The sequence below is a fragment of the Schistocerca cancellata genome, chromosome 3 (assembly GCF_023864275.1).
Source record: "Schistocerca cancellata isolate TAMUIC-IGC-003103 chromosome 3, iqSchCanc2.1, whole genome shotgun sequence".
Taxonomy (NCBI): domain Eukaryota; kingdom Metazoa; phylum Arthropoda; class Insecta; order Orthoptera; family Acrididae; genus Schistocerca; species Schistocerca cancellata.
The window spans coordinates 251,708,980-251,727,356 of NC_064628.1; the positions used below are offsets into that span (position 1 = coordinate 251,708,980).

The 18,377-nt window shown below is 41.7% G+C and overlaps 1 protein-coding gene across 1 annotated transcript in view; it reads left to right on the forward strand.

The window, feature by feature from the left end:
• The first annotated feature begins 207 nt into the window (after positions 1 to 207).
• The window catches only part of LOC126176692 (uncharacterized), a 109,576-nt gene continuing 91,406 nt past the window's right edge, over positions 208 to 18,377 (forward strand). The window contains exon 1 of the mRNA XM_049923855.1: positions 208 to 321. The gene's annotated coding sequence lies outside the window, so the exon portion shown is untranslated. The remainder of the gene's footprint in view (positions 322 to 18,377) is intronic.

The following is an 18,377-nucleotide window of genomic DNA, read 5'->3' on the forward strand; positions in this document are numbered from 1 at the left end:
GCTCCGACTTACCGCCGCGGAGGCTGGCAAGCAGCCACTGGAAGGTCTGAGGAAGGCACCGGAGGCTTGGCGCGCGCAGTGCATACCCAGCGACGGGCAGCACTTTCGCTGCAGCCGCTTCCAGCAGGCGACTTTCACGCGCCGCAGCTGGCGGGCGGTGGGGGGCGGGGGGCGGGGGGCGGGGGGCGGCAGGTGGGGGCGGATCCCGAGGCGTCGTGGCGCGCGTCCCGGCGCCAGTAGGCGTAGCGGCAAGCCGCCGAATACATCGCTAACGCAGTCGCCTAGCAACGACTACCGCGACGACGCTCGCGCTCCGCAGAGGTGAGTGACGTTCCGTGCCCATTGTTGCCCCAAGTGTATGCCAGCAGCGCAGTAATCTCTGATGTTCAGTCTCCTTCCAGACATACTGCCTCTGCAGGCTTTTGGTATAACATCTGCTGGCCGTTAACAGCTTTGTTTGTCCACCTCGAGATCTCAGCCAAGAAATTATAGTTTACTTTTCTAGATATACATATAGAGCTACCAGGCCGTACTCAGTGCGTGGCGAGACAGGCTCCCGCCAAGGGCGTAGACTGAGAGAGAGCACAAAAATTAACCGAAAAAAAAAGAAACCAAAAGGAAAAATCGGTTAAAGATTTAACCTATTGTGTTCTTGTACCCCTCATGTTCCCATCTTCTGCCTACAAGAAGAAACCTTTCCTCAATCTGCGACATAAAACGCACGCTGTTGTCCCAGTATCATTTCTACTCAATCATGTCGTCCAAGCAGATTACTAGCGAGCACAGTATATCGCTAAAGTGGTTTATGTGACAACAATGCGCTTTGTTGGCACAGCCGACGTCTAGGCAGCTCGCTACGTTCAGCAACGGAGTTTAAGCGTTACGTCTCTACGGTGGAGTAGAATCTAAAAGGTCGGCGAGTGCAAGCCGAAGAAAACTTGCTATTTGACCGAAAGCTACGAGTTTTTTCTGATTTCTGCTGTCTGAGGACTGCTGCTAAACCTTAACACGAGAGGTGTTTTGTCTCTAAGACAGCGAGAGAATTTTCGAACACGCTGTCCGAGCTCAATTCTGGCGGAATGCTTAACCTCCACCCCAATCCCCTCCCCCCCCCCCCACCCCAACTGGCTAATACTACAATGTTTCATCGTTGGCTACATTATCGCCTTCTTTGTAGTTGCTGCCCTTCGGAACTTTCTTGACGGCGCCTCATGAACTATACTTGTTCACTTTTTTCAGTATACTTCAAAATATGTTCACAGGAAACTAAATTTTATCTATCCTAAGACTGATAAAATTTATAGACGATGGGCCAGGAAGATATCAGTAATTTAGATCAAGAAATAGGCGAAAAAAGAGACGATTTTGCAGTAGCCTGTGATCACAATTCTGCTAACGTAATAAAGATCATTCAAAAAACTTCGTGACGATGGCGATTGGCACCTTCCTTTTTCTCCAATAAAATACTTACAGTGTTAATTAAAATCGAATGTTTTCTGAATGATGGTAAATATAAATGTTGATCCCACCACTGAACGTCAATTTTTCAGACATTCTTTTTGTAGTGCAATTTTTACGTGCAAGTTTAAACCCTGGAGTTTAGTTTTGTGTAAACATTTACTTTCTGCAGAGGTACTAGAATTTTTCAGAACGTAAACTTCAATTCTCTAATAGTTCGTCTATGTGTACTGTTCAAGAAACCTCACAAAAGTATGTGCTTTTGAGTGATAAAAAGTAAAATACTGTAACCGTTATTTAATACAATAAAACCAACAAGAAGTATTTAAACAGCAGTTAAATAATTGTAAAACTAAATGTTCTATAAATTAAAATTTTCTGATTATTTATGCCTGAAATCTCGGTGTAAGTATAGGGGCCCCACACACCAAAGACGCGAACTTTCCAAAACTTCTTTGAGTGCATATCAATGGCGGAATGTAGTGTATGTTTCCTGGGGAGTCTCGATATTTTTTGAAATGAACAATGCCTGCGTCACAAAAATCTGTGCTGTGATAAAGTAAAATATGCCGGTACTATAAGCATATGTTGAGACTGTCCTAGCTCAGTTAGTAACACAACTGACTTAAAAGCAACAGAAATGAGATCAAACTCGGGCTCAAATGGACTTGACGAAACACCAGACCCAGATGCGTAGCGTACGCGATACGGACCCGCCTGCAAAAATCCCGACCCCCTAAGATAAAATGTAAAACCTATCATTAACTAACGTAACTTTCGCTACAGCAGGCAGAAATAGAAATTTAATGTAGTATGCTGTAAAATCCCATGTAATATAAACAGAGATCATTCGTTTACTATATTCAAAGTATAAACAAAAATTATTAATACTGTTATATGTTATTAAAAATTAAATACATTATAGTGATCGGCAGTTAATATCAATAAGCATAGGCCTATAGTTCTATCTATTGTGTGATTGATTTGTTCTTGTAAAACCTCACTGTACTCACCTTGCCCCTAGAGAAACTGGACTACACGGCACACTTTCGGTGATGGAAGGCATTGCTTATTTCACTGGCATCAATAAATCACTTCGGATACTGTGGAAGCTGAGTTCACTAACCCTCTCTTGGGCCGCAGGATTCCACAGATAGTTCTTTATAAGTATGAGCATCAAAAATAAGTGTTCAGCCGAGGAAACAAGTTAAAAACAGGTAGTATTTTGTGCATTAATCTGGAACGCTACAGCTTCGATTGAATTCTCTGTTACTAGTAGTTTTTTTAATCAACTACCGATGTTAATTAGTCTACTTCTTTATTCAGAGCTTTTTTGGTCTGAGATTTTACTGGATACATCCTTGTCATATTCATTTTGAAGAACGCACTGTGAATGCACTGTGAATCCCTTCGTCGAAAGCAGAATTTATACATTATGGAAAAATAATTATTAACATTATGCATATCCTAAATTTTGCTCTTCTGCATGGCTACAATGATGTCGAAACAGTCATTAAAATGTTCCATTTCTTTGCCAAAGATGTAGCCAATGACATTGCTTCTTAAAAATTGTGTCGATAGCAAGATAAATTATCAGCTGCATCTGAACAAGAGAACGCGCTTTATCAAGCCGTACATTTTCCGATTGCATAATTTGAGACTCTAAATTGCAAATCTTCGACTGCAGCACTATCTGAAAAATTAATTCACAATTCTCTAACTGCTTTTTCAAAACAACAGCTTGCTCTCTTTCTTCCCTTTACTTCCATGTCAAATTATTTTTTTTGGAGCCTTAAGTAGCCTAATAGACACAAGCATAACAAAGGGCTTTTACAGACTGGTGTCTCGAACGTGTTGGGCCAAGCTTTTTAAAGTACGAAAAGATACCAGAAGTTTCCATCTTTTAATTCTTTGGCTGACGAGAAGATACAACGTTTCTACTGCATTTTAAAGGACATGACAGTCAGTAGCAGTACTGAGCAACTTCATTCTTCTTTCCAGAAGAAATCATTCTTATACCGAGATATCGAAACATTGGCGGGAACTTTGTCTGCAATTTTAGCTTCACAAAGAGATATGTTTTTTGAGTTGTGGAATGAAACCATTGGGAAAGTGGAGGAACTTACCACTGATGAACCAGTTTGGCCTAGAAAAAGGAAGATACCAAAACGCTACAACAAATTTAGTCATTCTCATGCGCGCCAACCGCCGGAGTAAATGTACAGACAAATATTTTTTTTAAATAATTGATGTTGCTGCGGATTCCCTCAATCAAAGATATGACTCAAAGGTTCTGGAACTTATTCACAACCTGATGCTTTTGATATCGGTCAAATGGTTCAAATGGCTCTGAGCACTATGGGACTTAATTTCTGAGGTCATCAGTCCCCTAGAACTTAGAACTACTTAAACCTAACTAACCTAAGGACATCACACACATCCATGCCCGAGGCAGGATTCGAACCTGCGACCGTAGCGGTCGTGCGGTTCCAGCGTGTAGCGCCTAGAATCGCTCGGCCACTCCGGCCGGCCTGTATTTAATACGCTGCCCTATATTTCGTCAGTTGGATGAACCGCTCGGCCAGATATCGGTCAAATGTGCGCTGATCAAAACCTGCAGTTCTATAGCGGAACAATGAACAAATTCAGCTATCGACTCCAACAGAGTAATCCTACTTTATAATCCTTTTAAATGTCCACTTACATTGTTCGCGGTATCGTAGAATTGACTACGACAGTATTTTATGTCGACGAATAAACATGTTATGACATCCTCGACAACTTAAAACAGTCTGCTAGAAGTTGTTGAAGCTCCTTCATAGAAGCCCATAAAAACTTTTTAAACTTGAAGTTTTTATCAACATATCTGAGAAAAATAGATAGCTGTTCCTTCACTGATATGTCGGAAGTATCATCTAAAATCTAAAACAAAAAACATGTTGAGTTACCACACATGTAGAAGAAAACCACCACTAACCTTTTACGAGATGAAGAATTTTTGAAACGTGATTTCATTTCCCAATGCTTTTTCTTCGTCATTAATCTTTAAATGTTACTAGAAAAATAAGAAAAAAATACTCGATTTCAAAATCTTGCGGGCAGGGGCGACGTGCGGGGGCACCGTTACGATCATGAGGGTCAGGTAAATACTAATACAAAATACTTTAGAGAACACAAATTTTATTGTAGTTGCAATAATGTACATTATTTAACTCTGAAGACTAACTTTTTCTGTAGCTGTTTTAAACGAAAATCATCTTCATTTTTAGTTGGGAGATACATGAAAGTCCTTAAAACATGTCTTGTACTCCGATAGGCACAATTATACATTACTCTTTTCACATCGCGTTTTGCTGCGACTTTTGCATGGCTCGTAATTGCAAGTGTGTGGTGCTGGAATATCATCAGCCTTGGAAAATGTTCATATCCACCATAACACTTATCACTGCATGGAAGCTTAGTAAGTGGATTAAAGAATTTAGACCTTTCGGCTACAGGAAATTCGTCTTCATCTTGTTCAGTCTCAACGTCACTGAAGACTCTTCTGTGCGCAGGTGGAACCGCAAGCAGTCCTTCTGCTACCTGGGAACATATAATAATATCAAATAATATTTGTATAAACATAAAATAATTTGGTATTGAAAATTATCCCCTGCCTCTAATTTGAAGTGTAGTAAATCTTTCTGTTCTTTTCTTAGAATATTATCGCCTTTGATGCTTCTCTTGTATTGGTTCCATGCATTTACCACAGCGAGGTCCAAAAAGTGCAATATTACTTTCCATGTCCAGTTTTTACTTCTGAACCAGCTTCTATAGCGTTTCATCAGCTGGTCACAAACATCGACTCCAACTATCTTTTTGGTCGTATTTATGCACCACAGAACGACAATCGACTTCAATATGTTTGTTTTCAGTTTTGGCTCAGTCGGTGCAGAGCCACAGCAGTTTGAAGCCATGGATAATATGTTGCAGTATTTCCACTCTACAGTTACTAAATCATGGTTCCGAGCAACATGTTGCTTTGTCCACGAGCCATCTTGGAGAGAGGCAATCCCTTTATTCTGTTGGCCACAACTGTTCCAGTTCCATAGAGCTTCATTTCAGTCAATTGCTGCAATAAAGTCAGTGACGTGAAGTATCTGTCAAAGTAGACGAAGCTTTCTTGAGATGAAGTTTGTGCCAACCTTCATATCACAGAAGGGCCTAATCCAAAACCCTTAGTTCGTAGAGGAGTTGAATCGCCTTGATATATTTCAAAGTCTAACACAGGACCAACTGATGTAGTAAGTACAAAATTCTTTAATCTAACTGGTCGAGGTCTGTTTATTGCAGACTGCCTCAGTGGACAGTGACCTGTAAATGGTATCACTTGTTCATCAATTGAGTATGTTGCTTGGCCTCGTGGAAGACTCGGTCACGCATTTCTTACTACATCAAGACCTGGCTGTACTTTCCACAATTTGTTATTATTATCTGGGGAAGAGCAAACAGCAATCACATGAAAAGCATTACTGAGTGCCAGAAATCTGTCTCTTGACATGACTATTGAAACTGAAGTATAACCATATAGAATGCTCCAGTACGAACTGAATCGAGGAAATCAGAGGCAATCCATACACAGGTTGACAGCCATAAGTTTCCTAAGTTCATTATCATCTGAGCTTTTGCCATGCTTCCACACATTTCACTGGTTAGTATGTACTTCAGCAATCTTAAAGAATTAAAGATCTGAAAACTAAAAAGAAAATTGATTTGAAAACAGAACAAAACATATCAAGGTAACCAAGAGACAAAATGTGTATTGTACCTGTATTCTAGAAAATCCAACGGTCCTTAGTGATGCTGACGATTAAATAAATTCTTCTTCGACACATTTTTCCCCCTATAAGTTTGTAGAGAATTAACTTTTATGAGAGTTTCTGCTTTTGGTTGATTATTATTCCGCCGACCGGAGTGGCCGTGCTGTTCTAGGCGCTATAGTCTGGAACCGAGCGACCGCTACGGTCGCAGGTTCGAATCCTGCCTCGGGCACGGATGTGTGTGATGTCCTTAGGTTAGTTAGGTTTAATTAGTTCTATGTTCTAGGCGACTGATGACCTCAGAAGTTAAGTCGCATAGTGCTCAGAGCCATTTGAACCATTAGATTATTATTCCTTCAAGATTCTGACACATTTTTAACTGCTATTTCATTTGTTCCAGAATCGTAACTCGATGCAGAAATGTTCTCTGGCTCAAACAAAGTTTCAGAATCGTCTTCACTGATTACTTCTAAATCTGATCCATCAAGCAACTTCATATATCTTCCTCAATAAGTCCACTGATTCTCGAAAGCTGTTCCAATTCATTACATCATGTATATTTTCGAGACAGTGGTGTTTAAATAACTGTATTTGGAAGTACATACAAGTAATTGCATAGAAGATTATAATATTGCATTAATCAGCATGCAAGGATGCGAAAAAAATTTTGTTGAGCACAACTAACCCCATAAAGGAAGAATGTAAAAACGCCTAATCCTCACGAATGTGATGGTGGAGACATTTTCAAGCACCACAAGTGCAATAACCAAGCAAAACGGATATTTCAAAAATATGCAAATACTTTGGGATATCCAGACACAACGTGAATCCAAGCAATTTTACAGAATTATAAACTAACACAACTGCTACAGATAAGACGAAGCCACTACATCTCACGCAACGACACAGCACAACCAAGCACAACAACATCGCAAAATGGACGAAGCTGCGATCTAGTGGCGTCCTGTGATACTATGTGAATTACAGTTTCTGGCTGGAATCACATTCAATCTCCAGGGGAAAAAAGCATATAGTCGTACCTAACCCTCGTGGTCGTGAGAGTAGGAGCGTAAAGGATTAGATATCTCAATTACGTCCCAAGATACAATGTTTTACACTACGTTTAACCTTTATACGCTATACGTTTAACCTAAGCATTCTTTATATCGGAAGCAGTCATTTCCTCTTGCTGCATGTCTATTTAATATGTTTACATACAATCAGCACTGATACCAACACATTTTTTGAGACTTAGTATGGGCTCAACATTCTTTTCTACTCTCTCATCTGATTTATTACCATCTCTTGAATCACATTCTCCTCATTAACGATTTTCCCGTCACGTATTACTATCACATCAGAAATAAACGTACATCACTTGACAAGCACATGTAGTCTAGGGGTATCCTCTTCGACTACTAGCCAAAATGATTTTGGTCCTGGCGTGGAATCCAACTAATGCTTCAATTTTAAATAAAAATTATCGGCATCGTCAGCAGAAGACTTCCAGTATAAGAAGCTACCTCATTCTTCCATCGGCTTTGTCAATGAGGGTGGAGGAACGGACAAAGTTTCAGGGCACTCTCTTGCCTTTTGGGTGGAAGACTGCCGCTAAAGAGGAAGAATCAGCAATAATCAACGGTTTGAGGATGCAGAAGGCAATGGAAACTACTGCACAAAAGACACATAATGTGTATCCACAGAACATGTGGCCTGTAACTGAAAAAGTGTTATGAAGGTCTCTCCACTGGAAAAAACTTCTCGAATAGTTCTCATTCGGATTTCCGCAAGGGGGCTGCCAAAGGTGAGGCGACCTTAAGAAAAAATTGAATAATCAAGGATAACGCTCTACGAGTCGGGGCGTGGAATGTCAGGAGTTTGCAATATCAAAAGCAGCAGAAAATTATATAATGACAGTAGGATTCATTATGGATACGAAGGTAGGGCAGAGAATGTGTTACTATGAACAGTTCAGTGATGAGCTTGTTCTTATCAGAATCGACAGCAAACCAACACCGACAACGATACTTCAGGTATACATGTCGACGTCGCAAGCTGAAGATGAAGAGATAGAGAAAGTATATGAGGGTATTGAAACAGTAATACGGTACGTTAATGGAGATGAAAATGTAATAGGCAAGGAGAATTGGAATGCAGTTGTAACGGAAAGAGTAGACGAAAGGCTTACGCGAGGATATGGGCTTGGCACTAGGAATGAGAGAGAAGAAAGACTAATTGCCTTATGCAATAAATTTTAGGTAGTAATAGCGTATACTCTGTTCAAGAATCACAATAAGAGGAGATATACCTGGAAAAGATCGGGAGGGATGGGAAAATTCCAGTTAGATTACATCGCGATCATTCAGAGATTCCGAAATCATATACTGGACTGTAAAGCATACCTAGGAGCAGATAGAGACTCAGATTATAATTTAGTAGTGATGAAGAGTACGCTAAAATTTAAGAGATTAGTCAGGAATAATCAATACTCAAATAAGTGTGATGCAGACGTACTAAGGAATAAAGAGATACGCTTCAAGTCCTCTAAGGCTATATATACTGCGATAAGGAATAGCTCAGCAGGCAGTTCAGCTGAAGAGGGTAAAAATAGCAATCACAGAAGTTGGAAAAAAATAGGTACTACAAAAGTTGGAAAGAAAAACGTTGGTGCAAATAAGGTAACTGCGGAGGAACCATGAGTAAGAGAAGATATACTTCAGTTGATAGATGAAAGGAGGAAGTACAATATTTCATCATAACTTCTAAAATCATTGTAGGATGTGGCAACAAAACGACTATTAACGTTGATATGTTGAATGTAAGAATATGGCGATATACTATCTGACGTCCGTGGATTGAGAGTAAACAGAAGAAACACGAGAACGAGAAGTAGCAGAAATGAGAACATCTGTATATTTTATATCAGGATTAATGGTCTCGAAGTAGATGAAGTTAAGTAATTCTGCTAACTAGGCAACAAAATAGCCATGATGGACGGTCAATGACATCAAAAGCAGACTAGCACTAGCAAAAGGGGCATTCCTGGCCGACAGAAGTCTACTAGTATCAAACGTAGGCCTCAATTTGAGGAAGAAATTTATGAGAATGTACGTTTGGAGCACTGAATTGAGTGGTAGTGAACCATAGACTGTAGGAAAAGTGGAACAGAAGAGATTTGAAGTGTTTGAAATGTGGCGCTACAGACGAATGTTGAAAATTAGATGGACTGGTAAGGTAAGGAAAGCGGAGGTTCTGCGCAGATCCAAACTGATAGAACAATTCCTTTCCTTCCCACGCACTATACTGCAAAGAAATTCTGTCCAACAGCTTTGTTCCTGATTTATTTCAAAGAGATTGACGTCTCACAGCGTCAGTAATATCTCGCTATAGATTTAAGTTGACTGTGAAAGATGTTTTTCTGTCTCTAACAATAGTTTGCTGGGTGAATATGTGGTTTCTGATGTTTCTTCGGTTTTAAGAGTCCTAGGAAGGGGGGTTTACATGTTTCCACTCATTACAACTTACTATTAGGTATGACTAGTAAGCTATCCAAGTGGTTCCACATTCTAAATATAAAACAGATTCGAAATGTAGCGTCTGTGTATACCTCTCTTACTTACCTCGCCAAATCGTCAGAGGATACGACTACGTGACAGAAAATGAGACTATACGTGCGATATTTCGCTTCTTGACTCGGGTACATGGGACGATCCAAAGCATAGGACGTTCCAAAGCGTTGTTCCGCCCTAGAGTAATAGGTTTATCAAAGTCAAAAGGAAAAGACGTCAACAAATGGCAAGTGCTTAATCTCTTTAACCTCCCTTCGCAGACAATATTGGGAGGGATGATACGACCGTATCTTTCACCAAGACTAAACCGCCATTGTTTGTAGTAACTACTTTCAAGTAACAGATAAAATGAAACGACGATACTTCCTTTTTATTCTTAAGGTTATAAACTCGTGTATGCCAGACTACTCGCGAAATATTTTTCTCCCACATACTGTATATTATAATTTCGACCTAATCTACTAGCATCACCTCGCTATGGCTCCAGTGACCTTTTTCGCGAGCCTTGCCTCGTCCTCAACAGGCCTTTTGTATCCTCGTCATTGCCCTTGTGGAATAAGGGAATTCGGAAGCGCACTATGCGGCACTGGACAGGGCGATATCGAGACACTGAAAATCTATATGAGCAAACGTTATCCTGTTGGAAAACACCACCTGGAATGCTTTTCCTGAATGGCAGTACAACAGGCCGAATCACCAGCCTGACGCACAAATTTGCAGTCAGAGTGCGTGGGATAGCCCCGAGAGTGCTCCTGCTGCCGTAAAAAATGGCACCCCAAATCGTAAACGTTATCCTGTTGGAAAACACCACCTGGAATGCTTTTCCTGAATGGCAGTACAACAGGCCGAATCACCAGCCTGACGTACAAATTTGCAGTCAGAGTGCGTGGGATAGCCCCGAGAGTGCTCCTGCTGCCGTAAAAAATGGCACCCCAAATCGTAACTCCAATGTGTCTAGCACGCAGACATTTTGGCTGTAGGCCCTCAGCTGCCCTCTTTCTAACCAACACATTGCCATCACTGGCACCGAAGTAGAACCAGCTTTCATCAGAAAACACAACAGACCTCCACTTTGCCCTACAATGAGCTCCCGCTCATTCACACCACTGAAGTCGCGAATTGCGGTAGTTTGGGGTTAGTGGAATGCACGCTACAGGACGTCTGTCTTGGATCTATCCATGAAGTAACCGATTCGTAGCAGTACGTTCCGTCATTGTGGTGACAACTGCAGCTCATATTGGTGATGTAAACGCAGTACGGTGCTCCAGGGACATATGCCGAGCACTATGGTCTTCCCTGTTGGCTTTGCCACTTGTCCGTCTGGAGCCCGGTCTTCTTGCGCCCGTATATTCCCGTGACCACCGCTGCCAGCAATCACGTAGTACAGTTACTGCATTCCTGTCAAGTTTTTCTGCAGTATCGCAAAAGGAACATCCATCTTCTGGTAGCCCTGTAATACTAACTCGCTCGAGCTCAGTAAGGCCGGCCGTGGTGGCCGAGCGGTTCTAGGCACTGCAGTCTGGAACCCCGCGACCGCTACGGTCGCAGGCTCGAATCCTGCCTCGGGCATGGATGTGTGTGATGTCCTTAGGTTAGTTAGGTTTAAGTAGTTCTAAGTTCTAAGGGACTGATGACCTAAGTCCCATAGTGCTCAGAGCCATTTTTTGAACCCATAGTGCTCAGAGCCATCGACCATTTTTGAGCTCAGTGAGGTGTATATAATAGCTTCTTTGTCGCCTTGAAGGCATTCTTGACTAATATCAACTCACCATGTCCAGTCTCAATGTAACTAACGCTCAAGACCGTTACAGCATGTATTTGAAGCAAACCTGATTTGTATCCTCATAACGGCAGTACTGGCGTCACTCTTACGCGATGGAGCGAAATCTGGATGGACATCATCTTTTAAATGGAGAAACACGCCTACCGACTTTCGTTTATGTCGCACACCTCCTTCTTGATGTTGCGATTTTTTTTGGTCAATGTATTTTCTAAGTCAGGCCTTACCACACCGAACGATGTCACGTTACGAGTATCTAGGCCGCAACACGTCCGTTTGAATCAAAAAATATATGAGGCGAGCAAGGTGGTGAATTGTTAGCACAATGAGCTAGCGTTCGAAAGATCATGGGTTCAAATTCCCGTTCAGCCTTCCAGATGCAGACTTTCCGTGGTTCCTCAAAATCGTTTAAGGAAAATGCCGGCATTTTCCCTGTTAATAATGATACGACTGATTTTCTTCCCTACTCTTCTTCCCCAATCCTAGTTTGCTTCCGTCTCTGATTACCTAGTTTTGATGTGAAAACCTAATCTTCTGTCCAAGTCCATCCACAAATAACCCGCAGTGGCGGAGTGTCTGGCCTTGTTCATTAGGTTACGCGCCAGTCCAATCACGACTGCCCCACTTATTACGTTGTCTCGGAACTTCACTAGCAGTATTATGTTTTAATTAAGCCAGAATTACACATAATTACGGTACAATCGTAGGTGTATTGATTTGTCGAAGTGTTACTTACGCAGACAGAAAACAACTTGCGCCCTCAAAGCGAGGGTAACGTTTCTCGAACAGCAGAAGGCGTAGCGTGCCAATGCAGTGCGACCGGTCGGTCAGTACCAGTGAAAGTCGTCGTTGTCGCCAAACTACGCTGCGGGCCGTAACGGCCTCAGGAATGCAGCATCTGGACAGATACACGCACTGTGCGTGGAACGGCGCTGCCACCGACTTCACAGTTAACTGTGCATTTTCCAACATAGGGGCTGGAATGGACGAGGTTAGATATCTAAAATTGATCAGTGCCAAAACTTGTTAGGTTTGACTCTCAAATAACCATTAAATTATATTCTATTTTTCAATAATAAAAATGTTAGTGCATACTCACGACAAACAAATTTCATTCTAAAATTATCAATTGAAATCTCTATCGGTAGTAAGGTAGTAATAACAATAAATAAATTCATTCTTTAAATAATGTGACAGTTACTATTTTCGGATTCTTAGCTTGTTATCAGATGACAACAGAGTGTTATAACGCTGGATAAATTTTCCGAATTGCTTTATATCCATTTGCGAGTCAATTGTCACCCGATGATGCAGGCTTCGGCTGACGAAAATTAGTGAGTAAATGAAAACGTCGTAGATGTCAAAGCCGTGTTTCTTTTTTCTCTTCATCCTAAAAATTTAAGTCTAGTTAATACCCTAAGAATCTGAAAATTATGGAAAAAATAAAGTTACCTAGTTTATTAAGTACCATCCTCTATTACTTCACGTCCACCTTAAATCTTTTTAGCTTTCCGTACCTACTCTATCTCAAGCTATTCATTTCTTTGTTTGTTCACACAGTTTTTTCATCTCTACTGTCCCTTCCGTTGTGAAACCAGTTACTGTTACACCATGTGATCAAAAGTATCCGGACACCCAAAAAACATACGTTTTTCATATTAGGTGCATTTTGCTGCCACTTACTGCGAGGTACTCCATATCAGTGACCTCAGTAGTCATTACACACCGTGGGAGAGCAGAAAGGGACGCACGCGGAACTCACGGACCTCGAAATTGGTCAAGTGATTGGGTGCCGCTTGTATCATACGTCTGTATGCGAGATTTTCGCACTCCTAAACATCCCTAAGTCCACTGTTTCCGTTGTGATAGTGAAGTGGAAACGTGAAGGGACACGTACAGCAAAAACGCGTACAGGCCGACCATGTCTGTTGATTGACAGAAACCGACGATAGTTGAAGAGAGTCGTAATGTCTAATAGACATCTATCCAGACCATCACACAGGAATTCCAAACTGCATCAGGACCCACTGCAAGTACTAAGGCAGTTAAGCGGGAGATGAGAAAACTGGGATTTCATGGTCGAGTGGCTGCTCATAAGCCACACATCATGCGGTAAATGCCAAACGACGCCTCTCTTGGTGTAAGAAGCGTAAATATTGGACGACTGAACAGTGGAAAAAAGTTGTGTGGAGGACGAATCACGACACAATGTGGCGGTCCGATGGCCGAGTTTGGGTATGGCAAATGCTCGGTGTACGTCATCTGCCAGCGTGTGTAGTGTCAACATAAAATTCAAAGGCAGAGATGTTATGGTGAGGTCGTGTTTTTCAAGGAGAGGGCTTGCAACCCTTGTTGTTTTGCTTGTTAGTATCACAGCATAGGCCTACACTGATCTTTTAAGCACCTTCTTGCTTCCTCTGTTGTAGAGCAACTCGGGGATATTTATTGCATCTTTTAACACGGTCGACCACCTGTTCATAATGCACGGCCTGTGTCGGAGTGGTTACACGACAATAACATCCCTGTAATGGATTGGCCTGCACAGAGTCCTGACCTGAATCCTCTAGAACACCTTTGGGATGTTTTTGAACATCGACTTCGTGCCGGGCCTCATCGACATCGACACCTCTCCTCAGTGTAGCACTCCGTGAAGAATGGGCTGCCATTCCCCAAGAAACCTTCGAGCACATGATTGAGTGTATGCCTGTGAGAGTGGAAGCTATCATCAAGGCTAAGGGTGGGCCGACGCCATATTGAATTCCAGCATTACCGATAGAGGACGCCACGAACTTGTAAGTCATCTTCAACCAGGTGTCCGGATGTGTATATCTGGGTGTCTTTAGACATGCTAGCGGTTCTGGCGCTGCAGTCGGGAACCGCGGGACTGCTACGGTCGCAGGTTCGAATCCTGCCTCGGGCGTGGGTGTGTGTGATGTCCTTAGGTTAGTTAGGTTTAAGTAGTTCTAAGTTCTAGGGGACTTATGACCTAAGATGTTGAGTCCCATAGTGCTCAGAGCCATTTGAACCATTTAGACATGCCCCATTAGCTTTTGTTTGTGCTCATAAACATTTATGTTGCACAGTGTAATTCACTTCAGTAGTTCAGTAAAGGTCGCAAATATTTTTCGTTTATACTTTACACATTACCAGTTTCGGCCATTGCCGACCATCAAAATGAAACCGTACTTACTGCTAACGCGTGATATGAAAACTCAATAGAAACAAGAGTATCATCGAAAATCGTGGTGGATAATGTCAGATGACGTGCTGTATATCCTCACAGTGACATGCATACGTTGCCAATAGTTACAAACAAGTGCTGGCGTTATGTTGACAAGACCCTCATTTAAAGGTTCAAAAAATGGCTCTGAGCACTATGGGACTCAACATCTTAGGTCATAAGTCCCCTAGAACTTAGAACTACTTAAACCTAACTAACCTAAGGACATCACACACATCCATGCCCGAGGCAGGATTCGAACCTGCGACCGCATCAGTCCCGCGGTTCCGGACTGCAGCGCCAGAACCGCTAGACCACCGCGGCCGGCTCATTTAAAGGTCACAGTACGTGACGGCGCATTCTTCAGCTCACTGAACACGCATACTGGAGGAATCTCGTTGACTGAAGTAGAACTGCCTTCAGTGATGAGTCCTACTCCGAAAAAAAAAAACTCGATGACCAGCGAAGAGGTGTCTGGAGACGCCCCAGAGATGGGATCCTGCCTGACAGTTCCTCACTATAAGGCCCGACTACCAGGAGGGATGTTCTGGGCTGCTGTTTCTTTTCATAGCGGGACTACTTTGGTTGCACCCTACAGCAAATCTGTAAGTGGCCGATACTCTACGTTCCGTTTTGTTGCTCTTCATAGCGAGTCAACCTGGGCTTACATTCCGCCAAGATAATGCCCGCCCCCACTAGGCGAGAGTTTCTACTGCTTATCTATGTGTTTGCCAAACATTAACTTGGCCAGCTAGGTCACCTGATCTCTTCCCAATTGAGAATGTTTGGAGCATTATGGGCAGGACCCTCACGCCAGCTCGGCATTTTGACCATATGACGCGCCTTTGGACAGAATTTGCCACAGGACGAACGCTATATTGACTTGCTTGATTTTTAAATCTCTTTCTCTTGAATAAATCATGAAGTTTTTTCTGAAATTTTTATCGGTTGTTTGTTACATCACATTCGCTGATTTCCGTTGCCTTCCGACAATTACTTCGTGGTGCGGGTGGTTTTTTTTTTGTTTTTTGTTTTTTTTTGTGTAGTACATGCTTCCTTTAAATTACGGATAAGTATTGTTGGTAGTTCATTTCCCTATATTTTTCGTGCATGTTTTGGTACTTGTGTCACTGTTCTCGCCGGGGTGCAATATATCACTAATCTGAGGTGGAATTCCTCCCACTTTTTCTTAGCAAGTACGGAAATAAGAAGAAATGCAAAAGTCACAAGATCATCAGTAGTGTATATTTTATTCATGACAATAAAATGAAATCCTGTCAGAATCTGATGATTTGTGAAATATGGAAAATAAAAATATTTGCAAATAGATAGAGCTCTTACATGACCGCTGACTCTAACGTAAACCTTACGTCTAGTTTTGAGACTTTGTCTTTCTATTGCCACTTCATTTCTTTTGTCACTTTCAGTTATTTTCAAGCTCTTTCTCTGGTACCACATTCCAAAGACTCCCAGTGTGTTCTTCGTAGGTTTTCGCACAGTCACGTTTTACCTTCGTAGATCGCTGTGCTGCGACGTGATACGTGCTGCCAGTAAACTCTCCTACTGGATATAACTTTCTCCTCATTCTAGATAACAAAAAGAGACGAAAATTACGGTTTAACGTCCGTCGACAACACAAGGACATTAGAAACAGAGCACATGCTCGGATTGGAACATTATATGCACCTCTCAAAAATTATCGATGATGGCATACTGGGGCAATCTATTCCTGGATGTCGTGAATTTCCAAGTGCTGCAACAGTCAAGTCCTCGAATGGAGCACTTGAAAATTCATGACGTGAGTTGACTGCAACAGTCAAGTCGTCGAATGAAGCACTTAAAAATTCACGACATCCAGAAACAGATGGCCCCAGTGTGACAATATCGATAAATTCTGAGAGGTGCATATGGAGCCCGAAGAGAGCATATTGGATTGCCGAAACGTAGCGAAAATACGAAATAAGTTCTCAATTTGCACTACAGTTTGGCGAATATCTTTATTAAAAATTAAAGACGTGGGTTTGTTCCCCAATCTCCAGCCGTGTCTGTAGCCAAAGCGTCACGTTGCTCATTCCCTTCACAGAAGATTCCTACGTTTCTTCCAGTACGTCTTCCACTATTTAAATGTTTTAGCAGTTGCTATTCACTGTTCTATTACATTTAATACGCCTCTTCAATTTTTAATGCTTAATCGATATTTTGTTCTAAGTAGCTAGCCTTTCTCACTCAATAGATTTTTACTCAATATCTTGGTCAAGAAAGACAAGGTTTGCTAATTTTTCCCTTTGCACCTTTATTCCTGTTTTCAAGTTTTCTTCACGCATTTCATTCCTTCTTTGACATTCAGTTTAAACAGAAGAGGAGGTTAACTGAAACTTTGCATTACTCGCTTCTTTCTTTTTTTCTTTCATTTTATCCCAGTTGTTCTTGGATGTCTTCAGATACAGTTCCATCTGCTGTGCATCCAGAAACGTCATTATCGTATCTTTGATTCCATAACTAGTTCTTCCGTCACTAAGCGCTACATCAGAACTGCTTCTGTAATATCTTTACCTGTTACTCAATATTTCTCTCTGTTCTTCCGTGTAGTATCCTAGACACTAATTAGCAACACTGAAATATCAAATTTATCGTCCGACTGTTATTTTAATTATTTCCTAGCCTGAATTAGCACTCCTCACTCTCTTCAGTAATAACGGCTGTAGTGAAAGGATGACTTATGTCCATATATGGACGAAAATGAATACACGTCAGAAACAGATTCTCACTGCGTCGTCGTTTGAAATGTTGCAGCGTTCTCATCGTTCAGAAACAGAAGAAGAAGTCAAACACAGTCACTTACGAAATCACTTTTCGCAGATATTACATTTGGTTGGTTTATAAATATTCCATTCTTTTCATCTATGTGCTTTTCTTTGTGACCATAAAAGATGCTAACTTCCAATTTGCTTTCAACCAAGCATTTCCCATAGACATTGTTCTCGACCGAGTTCCCACAGTATTTCATTGGCGTAACTGACAGGCATCTTGAAGGGCTACGAACACACTGTTGAGCTGTGACTGAAGCCCCCTATTTAAGCTAGTCTAAGCAGGACAGCGTATGCTTGAATGAACCAAAATCGGTGGTCAGTAGCGAAGATTTTCTGATCGGTAGCGGGAAAGACATCTACGCCACCTCTCGGATGATAAACCAGTAGCTTCGGCGCATATGGCTGGGAACCGGGCTCTAACCTAGCTGCAGCATAAATTTTGAAAAAAATTCTACAACACTGTCAGCCGAAGACTTCCAACATTAGATGTCACCCACGTTCTGACAACTAAATTATCAAAGAGCGAAGCAGCGGACAAAGCATCATGACAACCTATTGCGCTTCGGATTGGAAACTATCACAAGAAGACAGAACAGTGATCAGTGACCAACGGCTTGAGGATGCAGAAGGCAATGAAAACCGCTGTATTAAAGTCTTGTAATATGTATCCGTAGAACATGTGGCCTGTAACTGGAAAAGTGTCATGATGATATCTCCGTTGGCAAAAGATTCCGGATTAGA